This window comes from Triticum urartu, chromosome 7A (genome assembly GCF_056163025.1).
Source record: "Triticum urartu cultivar PI428250 chromosome 7A, HENAU_Tu73, whole genome shotgun sequence".
Classification (NCBI taxonomy): Eukaryota; Viridiplantae; Streptophyta; class Magnoliopsida; order Poales; family Poaceae; genus Triticum; species Triticum urartu.
Window position 1 is genome coordinate 220,740,478 of NC_141879.1, and position 6,368 is coordinate 220,746,845.

Sequence of the window (6,368 nt, forward strand, 5' to 3'; positions counted from 1 at the left end):
CCCGAATAGAAGAGAGATCAGAGTCCCAGAGTATAGATCGAGGAGTAAAAGATCCTAATACCACCCAAATGGCGACGTGGGCCCGTAAGGCACACATCCATGTTAGTAAAAGTTTTTCAATGTCTAGACTCGACTTCGGCCGAAGAGTTTGGAAGGGGGATTCCTACAGGCAGTCGACTCTGATACCAACTTGTGACGCTCCCGATTTGACCATACACTAATCATACACACAAATGTGTATGATCAAGATCAAGAACTCACGGGAAGATATCACATCACAACTCTAGACACAAATTAAAATAATACGAGCTTTATATTACAAGCCAGGGGCCTCGAGGGCTCGAATACATAAGCTTGAATAGACAAGGGTCAGCGGAAGCAACAATATCTGAGTACAGACATAAGTTAGACAAGATTGCCTTAAGAAGGCTAGCACAAAAGCAACAATGATCGAAAAGGCAAGGCCTCCTGCCTGGGAGCCTCCTAAATACTCCTAGTCGTCTGCGGTCTCCACGTAGTAGTAGGCATCCTTCGGGTAGTAGTAGTCATCAGTGGCGTCGTCTGGCTCCTGGGATCCGTCATCTGGTCGCAACAAACGGGTATGGGGGAAAAGAAGTAGCAAAGCAACCATGAGTACTCATCCAAAGTACTCGCAAGACTTACATCAGATCTAAACTAAGTATGCATCTGTATCAGATGAAATGGGCTGTATCTGTGGACTAAACTGCAGAATTCCAGAAGAGAAGGAGAAAGCCTAGCCTATCGAAGACTAGCATCTTCAAGCATCTTCAAGCGTCAGGAGAGATAAGAGTAGCATAAAGTAAAGTAGTAGTGTTATCAACCTCGGCCAGAGATCCTTTCTCGACTCCCTGCGAGAAAGCAATCCCAGAGACATACTATCCATTTCTCATATCCATTTCTCAACTCAAGTATCCAGTTCTAGTTGTATCGATCGGGATACAACTCCAAGGGTCCGTTACCGTAGGACAGGCTATCGGTAGATGTTTTCTTCCCTGCAGGGGTGCACAAACTTACCCACCATGCTTGATTAACTCCGGCCGGACACACTTTCTTGGGTCATGACCGGCCTCGGCCAAACAATACGCCGCAACCCGACCTAGGCTTAATAGAGAGGTCAGCACGCAGGACTAAACCTGTGCCCCCAGGGGTCATGGGCCATCTCCCCGGGAACTCCTGCACGTTGCGTGGGCGGCCGGTGAGCAGACCTAGCTACCTCCTTCAACAAGGAAGGAGCTTACGCAGTCCAACCCGGCGCGCGCCGCTCAGTCGCTGACGTCTATTAAACTTCAGCTGATGAATACGACGTAGAACACCCATACTATGCCCACGTGATGGTTAGTGCTATCAGGCCAGAGGCCCCTCGGATCAAATATCCAAATTGTAGTGGATTAGGAGCACGCGGTAACGAGCAGAGACTCACGATCAATGTGACCCCGTCGCCCCATCTTGAGTACTTGCGGCAAGGGCTAATAATGCCCGGCCACGCCTCATAAGTATCTCGCGGGCACCTTCCAGGTCAACCCGACTCCACATCACTCGCTACTAAGCTCGCGCGGGTACCCCTCGGGGTCGACCCGTCTTTAGTAACATGGCTCAGTGCAAAGTCATAGTAACCATAGTAACTGTGTGTCGAACACCAAGGGGAAAACCCGAGGAATTACCCCCGGTGAATCCCACTCGATGTTATCATCAAGGTGAACGTAAGAGGATCCACCCTCGAGGTTCACATTTGATGGGTTGCACGACAGAGCCGTAACGGAAGTGGTTAAGGAGGAAATCACCCTCGATGACCTCGACCATATAGCTACACTACAGAGATCTCATCAGGAGTGATGTAAGAGGTTCCACCCTCGGCACTCGATGGTAACTCTACAGAGTCATACAACTAGGGGGTGATGTGCGGTGTCGGGGCCTGGACGTCGATCACGTTGATCGAGCCATTGAACATAAAGCGGGGCAACTGGGACAAGGTGGGGGTCACTGATGGATCACTATCCAACCTATACTAAGCAGTTTAGGATAAGCAAGTAAGGTATGAAAGCAGGTAACAAAAACAGGCTATGCATCCGAGTAGGATCATACAGAAAGCAGTAGCAGTTCTAATGCAAGCATGAGAGGGAAAGAAAATGGGCGATATCGGAATGCTCAAGGGGGGGTTTGCTTGCCTGGTTGCTCTAGCAAGGAGGGGTCGTCGTCGACGTAGTCAAACACAGGGGCGACATCGGTCTCGGGGTCTACCGGAGAGAAGAGGGGGAAGAAATAGTAAATATAGAGCAAACAATGCATAACAGGACAACATGCAGAGCTAGGTATGTTTTAACGCGGTGCTACACGATACCGGAGAAGGGGGAGAACATCCGGGAATGTTTTCCCGGAGTTAGGCATTTTCGGACAGATGAACCGGAGGGGAAAAGTTCGATGTTTGCTATGCTAGGGGCATGTGACAGACGAACGAAGAGCGTATTCCGATTCGTCTCGTCGTTCTGAGCAACTTTCATGTATAAAACTTTTTCATCCGAGTTACGGATTATTTTCTAAGATTTTTCAAAGATTTAAATAATATTCTGAAAAACCTCTGAAATTCTGCTAAGTCTGAGAATTTGCCAGTTTTTAACATCACTTAGCTGTTTTCAAAAGGCTACAACTATGGATCTGTACCTCCTATGATTTTGTGTCTTATATCAATTTTGAGAATTTTTCTGTGATCTACATGTTAGTACCAACTACATCCATATTAGAGTTCATTTGCTTGATCATCAAGAGCTCTAAAGTAGCTATGAAAATAAAGCTGTTTTCAGTTTTTCAGTTAACAGAACGTTGAACTTTGTGATTTTCGTAGGAATTAATCCACGCATCGAAAGGATTTCGTCTAGTGGGATAAAATGAAGTTTGTCAAGTGTACTTTCTACTCATATTAATTTTACCCATGTTAACCGCTGATTAGACGTTCTTTAGAGGCTGTACAGAGGGCCAGACAATGTCAAATTAGAAAAGCTAGCACTAGCTACAGTAACTGAATGTTACTGTAGCAGTGTAGCATAGCAGCAGGCACCGCGGGAGCAGGAAAGCAGCAGTAGTGCAGCGGTGCGGCGAGGCTGGAGGTGGGCATGGCCGGGCAGAGCGGGCTCGACCACCCACTCAACGCACACACACTGCACGCACGCACACATACGGGCGCGCCGGAGGTCACGGCATTAGCCAGGGGGCGAGCGCACGAGCGGCAGAGGTGATGTGCGGGCAGAGCAGCTAGCAGCGGCAACAGCTCAAGTCAGGGGGGCGCGGCGAGCAATTGCGGGCATAATGCGGGCGTGCACATGCAGCAGCACAAGCAGCAGGTAGCAGCAGCCCACAAGGCAGGGAGGGCGGCCCCCGAGCACGCGCGCACGTGCGAGGGCGCGGCCCTGAGCAGACATAGGCGGTCAGGGTGCGGACGGGACTCGGTGTGCGGGCGCGGTGAGCGCGTCCGAAGCGCGGACGGTCAGGGCGACTGCGAGCTCAGCCGAGGTTCGTGCGGCGCAGGTAGCAGGCGATGGCGGTTGCGAGCGTGAGCTCGACACGAGCTCTGGCGCGGCGCGACGGTCAACGGCTAAGGCAAAAAAATGCTAGGGGCACGAGGATCAAAGCAAACAGGACGAGGGGGAGCATGTGCTCACTATGGTTCGGTAGGGGAGGGCAGCAGGCTCGGGGAGGATCGACGGCGCCGGAGTTCGCCGGGAAGAAGCCCGTTCGAGGACAAAGAAGGGCTCGATTCCTTCGCTGTAGATCGCCCCGGCTTCAACCAATGGTCGAGGAAGAAGAAGTGGTGGCCGGCGCACCTCGCAGACAAGGCTCCCGAGCGCGGGGGCGCCGGTGGCCGCGGAATCGAGCGACTAAGGATGGCAATTTTAACCATGGACATGCATATTCATGGATATTCGATCCGAATGGATAGGGTTTTGATATATTTTTGTGCCCATGGGCGGTGCCCAAATCCGACCCGATTGCTCGCGGGTAGGGCATGGATATAATCTTGTATCCATGGATATATCCAAATCCGACCCGATAGTATGCATTAATGGGCAAAAATCTGCTATCCCTACCCCATAGTCACATCTCCCATTGCAATTTTAAACTTTGTTATGTAAATCATGCAAAAGGAATTGCACAATCCCCATCGTAACTTTCATTAGTTGACATTCAATCCCCACTAACATACTCCAGCGCCCCTTCCTTTATTTTTATCTCCTCGTTAAATGACTCATTATTCCATCTTTTAGTAAAATACTAAATGATATTAGATTGTTACTGGACGCTCATTTACCATAAGATGATGTTTACAATAAGTGAAGTCTAGCTTGCCACGAGGTGAAGAATGGAAGATCTTATGTTAACATTGTCTTATGTCATATTTGTATATATTGAGAGGACCCAATGGATATCCAGTGGGTATGGATATCCATCGGGTTTGGACATGGACACAATTTTTCACCCGTGGACTTATTCATGGACGGGCAAAGACTGTCTTCATGGATATGGATATGGATTTGATATTGTTCAACCTGATCCAAACCTGACCCATTGCCATCCTTACGAGCGATGCATGGTGTCGGCTGTATTCGGGAGAGAGAGGGGAGCAAGAGGAGTGGAGCGATCGAGTGGGGGGGGGGGGGGGAAACGGCTAGGGTTCGTCAAGGGAGGGAGGAGGGCGTCGGGGCCAGCTTATACATGACGGGGAACCGCGGGATGGCCGCCACGCACTCACAGCCGCGGCCATGGTGGTCGGATGCGCGCCACCACCTCTCGTGAACAGGAAGGAGCAGGAGGGTGGGGTAGGTGGGCCGGCCTAGTGGCCAAGTGGGCTATGAAGCCTGGGGGGAGGCTTTTTTTTCATTTTTCTCTTGTTTTCCTTTTAAACTTTTCTGTTTTAGTTTTTAGCTCCACTTTTGCATTTGGTTGACCCACCAAACAAACTTTTGTAAAATGTGAAACATGTCATATAAATACTAGACAATATTCTTATAAGGCACGAAAAAGTTTGGGCTCAAAAGGAGTTGCCTAACGATTTTTAGAAATTGGATAGGCCAATTTAATTGTTGCTGGACCACCAAATTAAATTTCACGGGCATTTCGGGAATTCAAATGAGGTTGGTTCCAACATGACAATGATTAGGGGAATTTATAGAATTATTCAAACATGTTAGTTTCACCGTTCGACAAATCTGAATTTTGACTTTAATTTGAAATTGAATTTTGAACCGGTTTGGAACAACGTGGGATTTAGCAACAGAAAAAAATGATGACATGGCACAATTAACTTTGGATTACTGTAGCTTAATTTTTCGGGCGTCACAATTCTCCTCCACTACAAGAAATCTCGTCCCGAGATTTAAGGAGTGAAATAAGAGGGAAGCTATAAGAGCGGATGTCTGAAAGGATCGACATCCGATAGTTATCTCAAGGAAGGAGATCTTAGAAGCACCAAGCAATGTATCAAGAGTGCTATAAGGAGGTTCAACAAGTTTCAACCAGGTAGGCATCCAGCGGATGCCTAAAACAAGTGATGATGGGGTTCAGAGCAATGAAGAATAATGTTGCCTCTGATACCAGAATGAAACATGGGGTGGAAGTTGGCTCGTGAATTACATACAAAGCCAAGTGCAAAGAATGTTTCGAAAACAATATTGTACATGAGAGTAAGGTTTCGATCCTGTGGAACTGTGGGTTATGGGCCCACCATGTGGGTTTAAAGTAGAAAGGGGACCGATAGCAAGGCATGGCAGATGATAGACTGCCAATTATGTTGCCAACAACGTTGGTACCAAGGGCGAGGGACGAAGAGAACTATTTTCCTGCTCGTTGAAACGAGGCGGACCAATAGGCAAAGTTCTCGTCCATCGGTGGTTACCAAAATGTCATCAACAATAGTAACAGGGTATTACTGACAAATTGTACACCGAGGTGTTTACATAAGTAGGAAATTATCTCTAATGAGATAAGTTAGTTTACCAGAAAGGTTAAACAAAAGAATGGAAAGGAAAATATGATTAGTATATTAATCAAAATAATGGAAGGGAAAATGTGGTTAAACAAAATTATCAGGAGTATATCCTTCCCAAGGACAAGCAGAGGATGATATCCACGATACGATAGTAAGTAGATAACCAATTAGGTAAAGGGGTGAGGGAATTCATGATGTTACCTGTACAACGGTGTTTGGATAGATGATAAAAAAACATTTAGCATTATGATTCCAATGTTCTTGTTGATGTTTGAGTACAACAATCATGCTTCGGGATAGCATTGACATGGTCATCGGGTAAAGGTCGGACCTTGGATTCACAACGGATCCATCAGGAATTTTCTACAAC

The 6,368-nt window shown here is 47.6% G+C and overlaps 1 long non-coding RNA gene across 1 annotated transcript; it reads right to left on the reverse strand.

Annotated features, from left to right (window-relative positions):
- Positions 1-270: 270 nt before the first annotated feature.
- LOC147959096 (uncharacterized) lies at positions 271-3,901 on the reverse strand. The gene is made up of 3 exons (XR_015610685.1): positions 3,675-3,901; positions 2,187-2,255; positions 271-582 (listed from the first exon to the last, which is right to left on the reverse strand). It is a non-coding gene; the product is annotated as an uncharacterized LOC147959096 (long non-coding RNA).
- Between the last annotated feature and the right edge of the window lie 2,467 nt (positions 3,902-6,368).